Raw genomic sequence first — 18,022 nt, 5'->3', positions numbered from 1 at the left:
CAATTAAATATCACGAGCGCAACATGATTTTTTAAGATAGAAAATATTAGGGACATCTGATGCACAATCCTATGAGTGGTACCACATCCACATAACCATAACAACAGTCCCCACCATTTATTTACAGTTAATATCTCTTATTTTAGAGCGTTCAAAATCAAGATATTATCAAGCAGTGACCGTGCCAGTCGTCATTTCCCTATGCGACTGTGCATAGGAACAGCTGCTTGCCTGGACCAAAGTTTTGCCCCATTATTCTGTTTGTTGACCCAAAACTGTGCAAAATGATTTATATGGTAATAAATCACATAGGTATTCATATACTGGTCAGTGCATGGGACATCATTTCTATTTAATTGTTGCTTATTTGTGGCTCGTTGGGTGTAAATATTCCATTAACATTTCCTCACACTGCCAAGCAGGCTAACTTTGCTTCAACGGTATCAAAGCAAGCTGAAACACTACAAGGAGGACTTTCATGAGTTGAGCCTCCCAGGCGGCGCTTCTTTCACCGCCTCCCACCAAGATCGGCAGACCTAAAAGCCCCCACCAATGACCATAATCTTAACCTGTGAGTACGCGCTGCCGGAGAGGTTTCAAATCCCTTCACTGAGCTAGTCTCCTAACAGGGCTCTGTTCCTGCTGAATTTTACTGGATCTCCTTGGGGGGGAGTCCCGACCTATTTCCAACCCAGCTCGTATAGAAAAAGAAGACTGAGACTTAAAAAAAAAAAAACGGAAGCACAGAGTGTGAAAAGGACAAGCAGGAAGGAGCAAAATCCAATGGGGTTATCGATCCTGTGATATAGACAGGAGTCAACACATGGGGAGATAAAAATGACAAGATTGTATCATAATCAAAGGACATGAAATAGCATAATGGGGCTTTTCAACTAACATATAATACATTTTTGGCATGTACCATGTGCTATGAAAAATCAGTTTTAGGCAGATTTAATGGCATGGACTGAGGGAATAAGGGATTCAAACCTTCTATGTTAAGATCTGATAAACCAGTGTGCGTATTTACACCAACATTTGCAAAATAAGCTCCATTTGTGTCCTCAAACAGGCTTACACATTTATTGTGTCCACATGTCTGTGCGTGTGTACCTACTACACGCACACATCCGAATATCCCTGTGAATGATCTCTGCTCAACTATCAGCCAGATGCAAGATGTCACACATGCCTAATCCGGAGTGGCGTCCCGCGCTCGCTGCCAGCCTAATAAACTTAATGGACTCGTAGCTAACCCCGAGATGAGTTCATCAGGTGGCTTCATTTCACACTGGCATTTGAAATCTCTCATATTTATGTAAATTGGGAAGGCAGGCAGGCAAGGGTTGAGGCCAAGAAGTGCAAGTGGCGGACCATCTTTCAGCAGGCTTGTTCCATATCTGTAGTTTTTTTTTTTCTTTCTCCCAGCTAAAATAGGCATTGTCACGCGACACCTATTTGGTGATTGTATCAAGCGTCGTTTGTTGTCGCAGTGTGCTGTGTGTGCTGCCATTTAGTTTCCACTCATCTACACATTTTAAAACACCAGGGCGTGCCTTTGTCTGAGAACTCTAAATTGCCTTTAATGCATCCTTCTGCTATCTGTGGGTGATGCCTGTGCACTGCTCTTCTCCTCCTCTAATGTTCTTCCTCACACTGAGTTTGTTTTGTGTGGGTGCTTGCTGGCTGTGCAGGGTCATGTTGTTTCTTACAAATTTTTTTTCTTTTCTTTTCACCCTGCTTTCTCGCAAAGTTTGGCTGCGCGACGATGCCGTCTCTGATTCATTGCTTCGACTTCCCGTTGCTCGAGATTTTTCCCACGTTTGACCTTCATTTCAACTCTTTTTTTTTTTTTTTCTATCACACACGAGCAATTAAACTGCACATGCTTTCCTCTGCGTATCACAAACAAAAGAATCAAATCTTTTTTTAGATGTTCTTGAAGATATCTACTTCCTGCTACCATTTTTTAAAAATGTTTTACTACATTAACACCGGTAGCACTTAAATACTTGAATGTCTCTCACACTGTTTGTTCTTAAATACAGCTCATACTTGAGCCTATCAGACGGACACTTGTGGCGGAGGGTCTGCAGACCTCTAAAGGGCACGGCGGCAGAGACAGATGTCTGCTGATGCTGCTGCTTCTGCTCGCAGACTCTGCAGCTGTTGAGATCGCTCTGCCAAGATTATCATACCCCCCCTCCACTTACCTCACACACACACACACACTTACCTCACACACAAACACACTCACACCCATGCGACCTTCGTCTGGCATGATTTCTCGCACCATCCAGATATCCTGCTCCCCCCCCCAATCTTTCACCCTGTTAATGTCTCTGTTGAGTTCGCATATACTATTGATTCTCCTGCTTGCCGCGGCCTTTGTTTAAACCTTCACTTTGCGGTCAACTTAAATCAGAGTTATCCTCCTCTGCATGTTTACATTCAAATCAAATACATAAAAAAAAAAAAGAAAAAAAAAAAGATCCATGTATCTATCTTTCTCCTTTCCATCTGCCAGCCCTCCCGGTTCCCTCTCTTATCTTAAATTCCTTCATCCAACAGCTTCATTTCTCGGCAGGATGGATCCTCTCCACCTGCTGCTGGCTAGAAAAATAAATTGCTCCACAAAAGCCCAGGCAGCTCATGAAAGAACCCACCTCTGCCCAGCTTAATCAATAGCGAAGCCGCTAATTAAATGCTCCTTCAGTTTCATATGCTCATACTCTTCACCCTGTAATTTTCTGTACATTTCAACCACTCAGTCTAATCTTTGGCTTTCACCAGCAGGTCAAAATTAGATTTCATTTTTACTCTGCTCCCCCTTTTACCCTCGCTTCTCAACTGTACTTGCTCATAAATGTCAAGCAGCACTGCGGGTTTCGGGCTCACAAGGGGCGATCATAGGTTTAGAGCTCGCAATTATGTCAGAGCGCTGGTAAAAACTTAATGAAATGCCATGTCCTAAGAGACTTTAAACCTCACCGTCACCCATAATTTACATAAATTAATTTCGCTCTGTATATTTTTTTTTATAGGCAGATCCATATTGGCACGGTCACATTTCATAGATTTTCACACAAGACAAAAACCTTGTAAAACCGCCAACCCAGAGCGTTCGATGTTTACTCCCATATGTCGCTGTTTTTCATGCTTTTTATTTTTTTTTATTTTTTTTACAGTCACATGACTTCAAATCAGTTTGCAGACGTATCCGTCAATCAGTGTTTTCAGCAAAAAAACATGCCATAAATCATTCACTGCGTTTTTATTTACGTCTGTGCGCGCACCACAAAAGTAATTGGCAGCTTTTTTTTTGTGTACCTTCAAATGGAACCGGTGGGGAAATTAATAAGATGAATATCGCAAAGGTCAGAAGCGGTAGGTGGGTTTCTAACTGACAGCCTGCACGGCTGGAGTGACAGAGGAGGCTCAGTCACCGCCGAGAACATAGACAGTGTCATGATGAATTGCTTTACTGGTTTGTTTGGCATTTGTGGCAGATATGAAAAAAAAGGACAGCCGCAGAGTGAAGATGACGGTGAAGATTGGTGACTTGAAAATCAAACTCGGCTTACACACTGGAAATCTTTTTTTTTATTTAATAGAAATGTTTCTTTTAGGTAGATAAATAGATAGATACTTTATTGATCGAGGGAAATTCAAATATGCTAACCTACAGGACTTCCCATGCTAAATCTAATCTGGCGGCGTATTAGGGATCCTCGTTTGATTGATTTGCTTTTTTGCTTTATTTTTGGACAGGACAGTGGATGGAGTAGTTTTGAATAACATGTAGGAAAGGAGCCACAGGTTGGACTTGAACCCGGGCCACCTGCTTGGAGGACCATTGGGACATGGGCTTGACCTGACCACTGGGCAATCTGCGCAGCTGCTCTTGTGGTTTTTAATACTTGGCCTTTGCATAACAGTTGAACCTGATGGATGCTGGAATGACTCCTTCAGCCCGCTGATTAATAACTGTTTAATCAGGGTTTAGTGGCTAACAGCTGTGGACATCCTTCACCTCATTTATTTAGCAGAGACACGTCAGCCACTTCATCCGTACGATTTAAGAATTTGGAACAGTTTTTTCTTCTCTTTCTAAGGCGCTAACCTCTCGCTTCTAACTCTACATGTAAGACATACGAGCGGAATCAGTATACGCATCTGTAATACGAGTGCTTTCAGAAATGTTTCACCTTTTTTTTTTTTTTTTAAATAATCCCGAATGACTCGCAACATTGCGGCGTTGCAAGTTGTTTGGCCCTTTGTGGTCATCATCCCTTAAAGAGCAGCTAAAAGTCGACCTCTGAGCTGCTTTCTGGCAGTGACTTGTCGTGGAAAATACAGCTGGGCTGTTGTCCTTAAATGTGAGGTTTCATTTCTGTTATTATCCCTTTTTCTGTTCTTTTAAAATCTTAACACCCGTTCTGCAACCGGACTATCTAATCTGCATCTTTATGACTGGCAGTGAATCGAGGAATAATGGTTTTTACATTAGTTGTCTCATTAGCAGTGAGTAAACACACTTTATCTTAAAAAAAACATTTGGCTTTTACACAATCACATCTGTGACTTTACAGCCAGTGTTTTATTAATGGCCATTAAACAGTTTAGGCGAGTACCCCTCAAGGGTACTTTGACTGTACCACAAAAGAGAAGATACCCTTAAACGGTTTTCACATTGACCATCTCGTGCTATGATTCAAGAAAAGTCAGAGCTGCACCATGATCGCTTTTTCTCTGTTTCCCAACCTGTGATTGCCAGAATTCTAAAAAATCTCTCTGCAGCGAAGCAGAATTCCCACCCTCGTCCTTCTTGGTTTTTTTGTGTGTGTGTAGTTAATCACACAATCTGCATCCTTACCTCACCACCTGGATGTGGTCGACAGCTTCAAGAAGATCGAATTAAGCTTTTCAGAAAATGAACATTTTCTTTTCACATTGCACCTTAAATCCCTCCGATGAATTTCAAAAACGAGTTTCAAATGGTAATGAGCCCTAAACCAAAAGAACACAGAGTGCTGTTTTTTTTTTTTTTTTTGTATTTAGTTATCTCAACAAAAGTCAGACTGAGATAAAGTAAGTCCCCGGTTGCAGCTGTTGCTGTGTGTAGGTGTGTGTATGTTTGGTGTGTGTGTGTGTTTTCCTCGGGCAATCTGTGCTCTGCAGGGACGCAAGAGGAGCTAGCTCTGAAAGGTTTTGCCCGAAGATAAATTGGGTAACCTTCTTCTGTCATTAGTAATACCTTTTCCACCAGTGAGCAGCAAGACGGAGCAGGCAGAGAGGGGGTGATGGAGGTACGAAGAAGCAAAGGGGGGTGGGGGGGGGGGGGGGTAGAGGAAGGATGAGAGCCAGGAGTCAGCTGTAATTAGCCATGAAACAAAAGCCCACTCGGCTCAGTTATGGCTCGAGTTTCACGCCTTGAGCCATCCCTCCAAGCCTCAGAGGCTCTGAGCTCAGCGAGGCTGCGGCTGTTGTGAGGTGTCCATCTGAAACACTGAGCAGACCTGCAGCACTACAGTCCTGGCTCTGTCTTCAATCCATCACCGCCGCCTCCACACTTGTGTATCATTGTGGCCGACTGGCAGGGAGGTGCTTTGTCTGGCTGACCGGTCACGTCTGTCGAAGGCACGTGATTATTGATCCCAGTGCAGTTAAAAGCAGCTTCACAGGTGAATCAAGAAAAGTTTGTCACAGAAGTTCAGTGACAAGATTGATATATTGACGTCTGTGTGTCAGGTACAATGCCAAAAGATACCCTTTTTTGTAGATTAGCTTAGCCAAAGTTAGCTTCGCAATTAGTACAAAACACTGCACCCAAATAAGTCCTCAACCTGTTGATTTCACACAATTCACACTGTGTGTGTGTGTGTGTGTGTGTGTGTGTGTGTGTGTGTGTGTGTGTGTGTGTGTGTGTGTGTGTGTGTGTGTGTGTGTGTGTGTGTGTGTGTGTGTGTGTGTGTGTGTGTGTGTGTGTGTGTGTGTGTGTGTGTGTGTGTGTGTGTGTGTGTGTGTGTGTGTGTGTGTGTGTGTGTGTGTGTGCGCGCGTGCGTATGCGCCCTGACAAAGGCAAATGTTTTAATCAGTGACCTTTAGAAATGTTAGCAAGCATTTGTATTAACTTTGACAGGAGGCCTCTTAGCATGCTAGTTTCAGCATGGAGCTAAGCTAATCACATGCTGGCTTTATAACTCCATATTTATAGCATGGTCGGCTACATAACCAGTGTCAATTTTCACATTTTAATTTACTCTTGTCAAATAAATACATTGCTGATAAGCCTTTCCTTTTGAATGGCTTCATTCTCTGATTTGACTTTTGTCAAATTGTTACAGTGTTGAAAGATAACATTATTATCTGGGGTCATGTGTTCAGAAGTCTTTACTAATGCATATCACTGACTTTCTTTGCGTTCCATGCTGCCCTCACATGAAACTTTAAAGCTTGTGATTACAACATTGGAAGTTGTTTTCACAATGTACAATCTGTTCCAGTGTTCAAGAGCAAGAGCAGAAAAAAACAAACATTGCAGATACCAAAGGACTTATTGATCAGTCAACCAATCTTTATTTGCCATGTCATAACAAATCTCACTTTACAAAAAGAGCAAGGTTTGAGGGCAGCATGTTGCAGGCTGGTTTAGAGACAACTAAGAAGGTGAAAAATAAACGTATGTTTTAATCTACTCCAAAGATTTTATCATGATAAATGTTGTCCATAATGTTGAAAATGACATGTAGTGAAGTTTAAAGGTTGACAGACTGCCTCGTCTTCAGATGGATTGTTGAGTTGAGGAAGTTATTTTAGTGATTTAAAAAAAAAAAAAAAAAAAAAGCTCCTTTTAAAAATCAAAACACTTAATTTCAAATGACAGTTGTTAGTTTGATGCGACTTCGGGAAACAATTATGATATCCCTCATGTAGCAAATTCAAATCTGGATAGAGTTGATAAAATACTTCTGTTTATCCACTAATATTTTTAACTACAAGCCCGAAGGGGTCAACAAACCCCCTTAATTTGTTTGCATTATTAAATATGTTGGTGCTCCAAATATAACCTTCAAGCAGTGGGACCAAGTTGCTCATGTTTGCTATCAAATCACTGGAAACGGCAGTTTGACTTTTTAAACAGCTCATGATGAGATTCATAAAATATCAAACAAACAAAAAATGTTTAATGTTTAATGTTTTCAACTTTGCGATAGCTCAACGGGATAGTGATGTTTGCTGAACTTTAAGATTTTGTTGGGAAAGGCTAGACGTATGGTTATACAACTTAGATCCATCTCTTGTAACATGGTGGCCAAATGCAAACTTTTAGTAGCCTTGGACACATCATCCACGGTTATTGTCAAACCCCATGGGTGACGTCATCTTTAAAATGATCCTTTTAGATAGAGGGAAAGTATCCTCATCCATCCTTTGTTAACTTCCTCACTAAAACCTCTTCAATAAAAATGGCTGTTGGCATGGAAGAATTTACTCACTAAATTTTTCTAACTAAATTTTTTACCCTGACTTGTCACTTTTTTCACTGTGTTTCTTTTATGCAACTTTTTCTAAAACATTGAGTTAATTAGCATCCCAAATTGGGACACATTTGTTACATGAAAAGAAAAAAAAAAGAAAATAGCCTCCTCCCATGCAAATGATCATGAATCAAGTTTGATAGCAATTTCGCTCTTCCCCCAGAGGTCCATGTTTATCCATTAAGAATTAACCTCTCCAGGTGTAAACTGAGCAAGCATTATCTCATTCAGCTGCTGAAAACGCAGTTAGCCTCTTTTTTTGCTTTGCTCTTTAAAAAAAAAAATCAGATCCAAGTGGGGAGGATCAGCAGGAGCATCTCCTCCACCTCCATGACTGCACTGTTTTGGGAGAAGGCCGGTGTTGACAGGCCCTTCATTAGAGTCTTTGTCCTGAAAGAGCCGAGCACATAATTAATGTCTCCATGATGGATTACATGGGTTGGTTGCAAACAGCGAAGAGGTCGGCGGAAAAGCGGGAGAATTGATGCAAGGCTATTTTTCCCCCATCGAACACACGCCTACTGTGTGCCCCTTCTGCACTGGCACCAAAGTTGCTGATTAAAAAGTCACAATATTTACAACAGTGGTGACTTCAGTACAGGTGCAAGTGTAAATTAACCCCCTGTGCCTTTACCTTTCTGCTTTATCTTCTTGTCGACATGGGGGGAAATGGAAGGCGGCTGCGGCCCCGGCAAAATGATCGTCTTCATTGCGATTCTCACAGGTGGGGCTTTCGGCGGATGTTCACCATTAATCAAAGCCATCGTTAATGATGCAGAAAGCGCTATGGAAATTAAACCCCTTCTGTTCCCCTTTCCATAACGTTGAGGTATGCTTTGTTCTAACCGATATGATAAAAAAAGAAAAAAAAAATCTGAGGCTCTGTAGATGAACAAATCTTATTGTTATAATAATTTGCTGGTTCCTTCCTATTGGTTGCTCAACGGTTAAGTTCAACGATTTCAACATCTGACTTTCAGATAGCCTGCCAACATGGACACCAATGTGTGTACATTCCTTTAAACCTCCAGGCTATGTTTTAATAAAACAAACTCAATCTGAACTAATTGCAGCGCAACGCTTTTTACATTTCAAGATCAAGTGGGGTTCAAGTGGAATGGCGTCTAATTGAAAGTGCTGGGGAATGTTTGATCTCAGTGCTCTCATTTATTATGAACCCTGGGGAGGTAAAGCACAAAACTCTTCACTATTTTCCAGGGATTTTGGAAATGAAGTTTTAAGCCTGAAAAAAAAAAAAGAGCAAAACCTGAAATTGTTTTCAAACCTCAGGTCCTCAGCTCCCATGTCATTCAGCTCCCCTGCCTGATTTCCCTTTAAATAAATGCCGTCTGTCTTGACAGTTTTTGCAGCAAGTGGATGAAGCGACTCGCTCAATTATACATTTCCTTAGACGAGTAATAAAGCGATGCCTCCCTCTGCCAAAGCCGGAGATGATTATACCTTCTGTGCAAGCTGTTTTTCCAGCCTCCTGTTCCTCCCCTTGCTCTGATCGAGACGTTCATCCCAAAGAGAGTCACTCTTACTGAGGTGACTGCAACTCCCACAACTGCACATGCGGACTGACAGATCCTCCTCCCCCTTTTTTTTATTCCTGCCAAGGCTAGGTGCATGTGTTCCTTTACATAGGCCTTAATCTCTGCAGTAAATAAGCTTTTCCATCTTCCTCATACGATGACACTATCTGTCCGACTATAGAGTCGGTCACATGTCCCCAGACGTGATGCACTTTATCAAAAGGGCTTACTTTGATTTTTATGCTCATGAATCCCAAGGTTATGGGGGGGAAAAAAAATATGGCTAGAATTCTTAAAATGATACGACGGCTTCTTTGTTTTAATGTTTCGTCAAATGTCTTCAAAGGATGTGATGAAATCCAGCCGCACATTGTTTATGACTGCTCTTTGGTGAAAGCATGTTGAAGTGAACATGCAGCCATGAGTGTCAGATACTGAAATGATGGAAAGCTCTTATTTTATTTATTTTATTTTTTTCACTAAACCACAGCTGAATCAAAGAGCATCAATGGAAGGCAGGACTGGTGTAAGAACGAACACATGATGCACAAGCAGCTTCATCACAAGAACGCTTTAACATCAGTAAGAATACCTGATGTAATTCACACGGCTGTTTGTTGCTTACGTTTTTTTTTTCTTTCAAAAACGAAGAATCCTTTAGGGTATACTATAGGGGATACTTTTTTTTTTTTAATTCCTGTTGGCTGGCTTGAAACTTAAATAACTTCTACATTTACTTTGCCTTATTTCTCGCCAAGCTCTCTATAAAGATTACCACCAACCACCGTGAGGTATAAGATTCCCCCCGAGGCGTCCACTTCCCCTGCCTTTCTGCAAGAGCAAGATCCACTGACGGAGAGTTTCTGATTGAATTGACAGCTCATGACTAGTGCTCAGCTGCTGCATTTGGCAAACTGCAACAGGAAGACATTCCATCCTGAATTTAACGCTCCACTAATTCGACATGCATGCACATGAAAGAGAGCTTCATTTTCAAACTATTAGCAAAACTTGATAGTCCTAAATTAACCTGTGCTAGATCCACACTCTCACTCCCTTTGACACATGCCTTGCCTTGTAGCTAATAATTTAGCAGCCGTCACATGATGGTATAGATTTTGCTGTGAGGTAAAAATCATCGACATGTTTTCACACTTAATGCGGAACTATGACTGGAGGATAACAACACCTCTTCCAATTAACGCTGCAGTGCTTTTGGGTGTAAAAATCCTCACTTTGCCATGATGTGGTTTTATGAAAACAGATACCTAGAAACTAATTTGCATAGTCGTGCTGATGAAAGATAACATCTGTGCAAGCCCTCTTACCATAGACTCAATAAGCCATAAAAGAAACTACACAAGCTGTTCGGAGCGAGTATTCAAACCAACACTCGAGATTCTTAGTATTTTCTACTTCTTTTTTTTTTTCCGTTCGATGTGTTTAGCATTTTAGCTAAATGACAAAAGAAAATGATTTTTTTTAAACAAGCAGGCTGATTCAATATGTGGTCAAAAGGTCATATGCACTTTAACGCAGCCGCTCAATACATGTCCTTTCCCTTGCCTGTGGTTGCCAGGGAAACCTCTGTGCCTGTGTCTGTTCCGATGCAATTGTCAATTTGCACTTACAAATAATTACAAACATGCAACTGGCCTCATCGATGTAAGAGGTTTATTTTACTTTTAATTTATTTATTTTTTTACCTTCAAGGTATGGCTGTGATTTCTGTATTCATGCACCTGCTACCCAGTTTTGAAGTAGTCTGAGGCAGCGGGTGGTCAGATGGAAAACATAAAAAAGACATTATGAGCTCTTGCTGTCTTTGTACTGAGATGGACTCTAAATGTATCTGTAGGTGTACGAACCTCCAAGTATTCAATATTTCATTTTCATGAAAGTGATTTTGAATAACGTACTAAGTAAAGCCAAGGTTTTGAAAAATGTGTTTTTTAAATGATGGCTGTAATAGCTTCTTTTTAGCACTATACAGCCTTTCTGCATGAATGTTTAGGGAACAGTCAAAGGGAGTTAAGTAAGTCTCCCACTATGCTGTTTAACAAATTATACCTATCTTTCTTTAGAATAAATATTATATTATATTATAATTTATGATTGTCCTTATTGTAGATTATTAGATTATTCCTACATACGATTTTTAGCTTAAAAAATGTCAATAATATAACCAAATTAACAGTTTTAAAACTTGTGAGCCGAAGGGAATCTCAACATAAATTTGATCAGACATCATCTGCCAGGAAAGTGTTTCGATGTTTTCTGTAGTCTGTGTGTATCTGACTATTAGCTGCTAATCTCCAGTACTACTCAATCTATCAGCTTAATATTTTATATAAAAATAAAAAAAGTGACTCTTTTTTTTCCACTGTTAATGACTCCTCTTAGGGGCAGCATGCAATGGACAAAATTTTTCTCCTGAGAGTATCCAACAGTTTTTACTCAGCACATAGAAAAACATGTTGTTAGCCAAAAAGCTATCAGTTCCAGTTGCAGGCCACATCTTTATGTCAAGTGTATTAGGTGCCGTACATTGAAATAGTTGTCCATTTTTTGCCTTAAAGCGACTGCACTTTGATCCGATGCTTAATATTTTATGATCAACTAAAATGATGGCATGATATGAGATAACTAAATCCCCTTTCTTCTTGTTATCTATGCATGCGTATTGACTGGAAGGGACAGCAGAGATGACATTGAGTGATATCAACTTGTCTTTGATTGGGTGGCTGAGGACAAGGGTTTTCTTTTTCTAGTTTAAATGGTTTTGGAACCATTTCATTGATCCGAGTAGAAAAAAAAACTCTCTTTAACATGTACACTAAAGAAGAATAATCCAAAAAAACCACAACACAATAAAAGTCCAGCGTATGAGAAATAAGATCTAGTCCATTATAAACTGATTTTCCTTGAAGGTTTTACATGAGTCTGACAGTTTGAAATGGTTTAAGGTCTCCATACTTCAATAGGTGTATCCTACCCCTTATGCTTTCTACTGTTCCAGTTGTCGAGCAAATTCAGAGGAACTACAGGCATGGCACAAACAAGGTTGACAGCATGGAAAGATTAGTGGCTGAAACAATAAGTTGACACCCAGGGGAAATGTACTTTACATTAATTTTTGTCACTGCAGAGCTCCAGGACTTGGCCACACTTCAGACACTGAACCATTTTTCTTTATCTTCTCTGTTCACACAAGGTGATGCTGACGTGCGTGGCCAATTGGATCAAGCGGATGCACTGATTTTGACTGCAGGGAAGAGTTACAGTTACTCATGCGGATGGACTGATGCCATACTGAGGGAGCTGACTGGTGGAGGTAGGATGTGAGTCTCTCTGTCAGCGGGGGGGGGGGTCGAATGAGGAAAGGCATTTTGGCTTTACTCTCTCCTCCTCTCAGTCACATATCATAGCTGTAAAACTCCTATGTTGAATTCCACACCTCATTTTCAGACCAAACACTACTGCATGTGCACACACTCACAGGAACACGATGGCTGCTATTGGCTGGAATATCATCCTCAGCATGTAAGTGCACATGTCTGAATTTTTTTTGTCAAGGACTATTTTCAGTAGATTGTCTGGATGAATAGCTCACTCTAAATCAGTCAGATAACGTGTGTAATTAACATTTTCGCTGACCCTTGTGGTTACCACGGCAACAGCAAGTTCGCTTCAAAACTTCAGATAACACACCTTGACCACTAACTAGTCTTTATTCGGAAATACGACTAATACTCTGATGACAAAAAAAGGTGGAAAAAAAACAAAACTTAACTGTTACAGCTTCACCATAACAACGTGTGTGATTCACAGGTTACATGCCTTTGAATGTGGAGCAGCAGCCTTCTTGCTTTACAGGTGTAGCCAGCATATATTTAGATACTCAATAAAGGGCTTTCTCTGCAAAATAGATTGAACAGGAAACAGACTGTTAACACGAAAAGCGAGCATTAAGTGGCATTATCGTTATCACCAACAAATGGTGAGGTGTTTTTTTTTTTTTTTCTTTCAAAAATATCGCAAAGATAACCAGCCGAATGTTTCAGAGCTGGGACATGACATCGGCAAGCCCATTGTTATCTGCACGGATAAAGATTTGTATTCATGTTCATTCTCAAATCTTTATACAAATCAGTAAAAATATAAATCAATGTCAGCTGAATTCAAAGAGATTCTAGTAATGCACAGAGTCCAGTGATTTCTCTATCAATAATTCTTCACACTGACTTTTTTTTTTTCTGCATACATAAAATGTCTGAGGGACACTAATGGAAATTTCTATTCAGATTGCAAACTGAAATCTGAACGCTTCTTACACCTACAACTTTCCCCTTTATCTGTGGATTTTGTATTTAAAGGCATTATATTTTTAAATAAGATTAATGGCATTAGGATAGCACATGCATTTTTCCCATGAAACCCCTGAGCAGGTATGAATATTAAAACCAGCGGGGATAACGGACTCCTCCATTAACCGAACAAACGACAATGTTGTTTTTTCTCGTTGTTTGTTTTTTGCCTTTTTTCCTCCAAAATAATCCAATCCGTGTGTGTGTGTGTGTGTGTGTGTGTGTGTGTGTGTGTGTGAGAAAGAGATCTGTGACACTTTCAGGTAGTTTTATTGTCATATCCACTTGCCTCTCCCTATGTGGTGTACTGTCAGAGCCAGCCTGGTGACATTTTCAAGCAGCTGAACTCTGGGACCTCTCAGTGTCACCCTCTCTTGTCATTTTTGACTGCTACGGCTCAGACAATGATGCACCGGCGCTGAGGGGGAGGGGAAAATGTGTACACAGGCAACCTCAAGGTTTGTGTGGTGCAAAGTTGTTGGGTTTTTTTCTTCTTTTTTTTTTTCTATTGCTCCATCAAACTATAGCTCCTCCTTTGATGAATAATAAAAAAAAGGATTCTAGGATTGACTACACACTGAATCAGGTGCAGAAATAAAAATAATACTGTTAAGTGCAATACTCACTTCCTTTTTTTTTTTTTTTTTTTTTTTAAAGTCAAATCAAGAGTCACCAAGCCTTGAAAAAATAAAAACCATCAAAGCTCTCTCCTCATACTTCATCATATAACACTTTGCAAGGCCCATCCTGGACTGTTTAATTGCCCCTGACAAAATCAAATAGGCTCGGTCCCTGGGGGAGTGTATAACTACACCCCATCTTATCCATAAATCAGGTACGGAGGGCCGATGCAAGGTGCTGGTGGCAGTTATATAGGAGCCTCGGCTGAATCGCATGCCTGCTGCAGGAAATGGGCCTGTCGGACGAGCCGTGAAAAAGTGCGGCAGGCGTGTCACTCACAGCTCTGGTCGAATATTTCATTATCATACTGGAGGAAAATACACACAGTACAGGAAACAGGTGAAGCTTGAACCATTTTAATATGTAATGTATGCTTCAAAGATGTAAACACGTTTGAGCAGTGAATGTATGAAAAGACTGTGCGTGCTATATGAGCACAGCAGGTCTACAGAACAGTCCACCATGGCGTTATCCTCTCAGATAAAGAGAGCGCATGGACGATTTTAGTTTTTAGAAAACAATTCATTGATACATGAATCGGCATGAAGCAAAATTTAAAGCGACCCCTTCAATCATGAAGGATAACAGCACTTTCTGTTTGAGCTTTAGACCTCAACCAAACTACGCCAACAAATCATCAGCTCGATGAAAGTTGGGTTTCACGACGGCTGTTTTTTTTTTTGTTTTTTTTTCGCGTTCCCCTGAATAATGCAACTCTCTCGTTGTGACCTCAGATCAGGACTTTGCAGAAGTTCTCTACTGCATTAAGTCCTGGTCCTAATTGAAGCCTCCCACAGGCTAACTGGCTCGATTGCTCCGACAAGTCAAAAAGCATCAGTCAGTTAAATGGGGCCGGGAGATGGAGAGCGGTTATTGCAGCTCTTGCTGCTGCCTGCGGGCTGTGACCTTGTGGTGAGACTGCGCTTAAAGTGTCTCCTCGATACTCGCTGCTGCTTTCCCCCCCCCTGGAAAATCTAAGTTCTATTCTTGACTACAAACCCATGAATGCATGTATGTATGTTCAATCACATGATGTAGGCGTGTGTGAGCCTGTGCATGCTGTAGATTTCTGAAGCCCAAGGCTACAAGGGTCAAACATATGACAGTTGTTCTGAGTGGCTCGTGATCCTGCAGCATATCCACAGCGAGATGCATCCTGGTTTCATCCTCCTTGATTCATCCTGGGGTGCTGGGGATGGACAATTACATTGCTGGATCTGCCAAGAGATAGGGTCAGAGCGTTCAGTACTGTGTGTCTACGGAATGTTGCCCTGGTAACGTGCCGATGACAGGGGATGATAAGCAACATCCAGTTTGCGTTCACAGGAAGTATCAAATATGTTGAGTTCTAACAAATGTTTAGATCATATTAACTATACACTTTTGAAATATTAAAGTTGCAAAGAAGCACTTTTTAATTAGTTGAACAAGACAAAGTTGCATGACAGTATGTGTTAAAAGTGTTTTACCTTTTGAGCTCTCACAGAGCAAACTGTGCACTCTGTTGTTGCTTCTTTTCAGTGTAAGGCAGGATTAAAGAAGGATCACAAAGACATCTCTCAGCATTAGGGTATAAAGGTTCATATGGTGAAGTCCCACACTAAACCGTTTCCAGCAATCATCAACCTGGTCTAAGAAAAAAATCATAAGCCAGTATTAAATAAGCTGCAGCTATTGTTCTGTTTTCAGCTTTGGTGTGCAGAAGATGCAGTGGAAAGACGGAGGAGGCAAACGGAATAAACAAACTGTTTTTAAAAAAAAAAAAAAAAAGGCTGGCTGCTACAGCCTCAAGGCAGAGCCAGGGTAGAGGGCGCGGACAAAACTGAAATCTGTCCTGAACAAAACCATCCAACCCACTCTATGGGAAGCTGATGTCATCGAAACAGCACCTGCTGCCTCTGGCTTCAACCCCTAAGGTGCAACATCAAGTGCTTTAGGCGCCCTGTTGTATCAACAACCTTCGGTTTGCACATTTCCTCTTGTGTGACTTGTTAGACTCGCAGGTGCAGAGGAAGGTGTCGAAGCTGGGTACTGTACCTCTGATACCCGTATAGCTTAACCTGGAACATCTTCACCAGATGACTCTCATTACATCGGTTGGAAAACTCACGCTTAAAACAAGTAAAACAGGTGTGTGTGTGTGTGTGTGTACACACATTCATACATATACATATAAATAATAGTGTGGTAAACGTAGTTTAACACTGACACTAAAGCCAATCTAGAATGTTCATTATCAACAGAAGCCCTCCATCTCAATATTAGAGATAAGATAATCACAAACCCTATTTGCTGTTTGAAGAGAATGTATCCTCTGGGAACAAGGGTTCAACATCACGGATGCATCTAACACGGAACATAAAATATTTGCTTCGGATCTGTCACGCTCCGTCCACCTACGCTGCTCATCTTGTTTTGGAATTGCCCTGCTGCCTTCAGCTTTTGCAGGTTCTGTTATTTTAGTTAAAGTGAGTCAGCTTGACCAAAAGATGTTGACGTGCAGAAAGTGTTCTTTCCACTTTCAACTTCTGCCACCATACGACTACATAAAGCTTTCTTTTTATTCCATGAACAAAAGAAAGAATACAAAGTTCTCCTGTGGAGTGCATAGAAAATTCTAATGCATATGGACCAGAAAGCATACACGGTGCTCATTTCCCAGACATCTAATAACAGTTATTTGCTCTCTCTGTCTATTCATACTGTTCTGTGGAACAAAAAAAAAAAAAAAAACGCCTGACGCCATAATAATAAACCTTCTTCTGGAGCTGTGCAGTGATAGACGGCTCTGCAGACAGTCACTTAGTGGGATTCCAAATCTTCTAAAACTGAGTGAAGCATTTGTTACTGCAACGTCTTAAATGTAGCTGAACAGAACAATCTTTGTTCAATCCAATATCGAGCAAGCGGCAGCTTCTACTCGCATTGAGACCTTTTGTCTTCATTGCTTATTTTGCCGTCTATAAAACGCACAGTGTAATTAAAATAATCAACTTGGAATGCACAATAAGTGCGACGTGATATTATCCTCTGAACACCTGCTCAAACTCCATTGGCTCTCAGTAATTTTCAGTCTTTGAAGTACTTACCAGCAGACTCAGAAATGTGACTCGAAAATATTCAGAGTGAAAATTTTTTATCTTATTCTTGTGAGTGTTGAATCTAATCGGTTTCTGTTTTAGCTGTTTAGCCTCTCTGGTGTAAAGATACGACGGGAATAGGTTTGAAATTGAACTTTTAACTTGAGTGGCAGAATCTCCCAGGTACAAACCTTTCCATTGATGCGGAAGGATTCTTTCTTCAAAGGCTTTTACTTGTCACTAGGGGGTGCCGAAATGAAAGCGAGTTGAAGCGAGTACTCGAGCAATCGTTCTGCAGTTCTTTTTGTCACTGTGATCGAATACAATTGCGATTTTACGTTGGAATCAATGCGGGCAGCACAACTACATTAGCAACGGGAGACATGGAGCAGCATTATAAAGATAGCATGTCCGCTCCGATGCGTGACAGCTCCGTGCACCCTCGTCATTCCTCACTTTCCGTCCGCAGCAGTGCCGACACCAAGGAATTCCCGCAGTAATTACAAAGATTAACTTGTGGCAGTGCGAGAGTATACGACGTATGTGGTCTAAAAGTCTTTATAATCCTTTTCAACACATAAACAAACATGTACAGTTATTTTATTTTTTTTTGTAACTGATTACTCGTTTGCACCCCCACTTGTCACCCATTCAGCCAGAATAGTGGATAGAGATGCCAGAATGGGCCTTTGCTTACAAAACGTTGTTGTCCCGGAACTGGCTATCGACACGGGCCATAAATCACTCTCTAATATTTTTATGCATCCAGTCCATCCGACTGCTGCTAATGTTTCCCCACCCCGCTTCCTTTGTAACTC

General features: G+C 40.9%; 1 protein-coding gene across 9 annotated transcripts in view; it reads left to right on the top strand.

Annotated features, from left to right (window-relative positions):
* cald1a (caldesmon 1a) overlaps positions 1 to 18,022 on the top strand; it is a 350,697-nt gene that overhangs the window by 101,618 nt on the left and 231,057 nt on the right. For all 9 annotated transcript variants that reach the window (XR_013778065.1, XM_079334944.1, XM_079334938.1 and 6 more), the window contains one exon: positions 12,291 to 12,410. The gene's annotated coding sequence lies outside the window, so the exon portion shown is untranslated. The remainder of the gene's footprint in view (positions 1 to 12,290; positions 12,411 to 18,022) is intronic.

The sequence above is a fragment of the Symphodus melops genome, assembly GCF_947650265.1.
Source record: "Symphodus melops genome assembly, chromosome: 22".
Lineage (NCBI taxonomy): Eukaryota > Metazoa > Chordata > Actinopteri > Labriformes > Labridae > Symphodus > Symphodus melops.
This window is presented reverse-complemented; position numbering and strand designations above follow the sequence as displayed.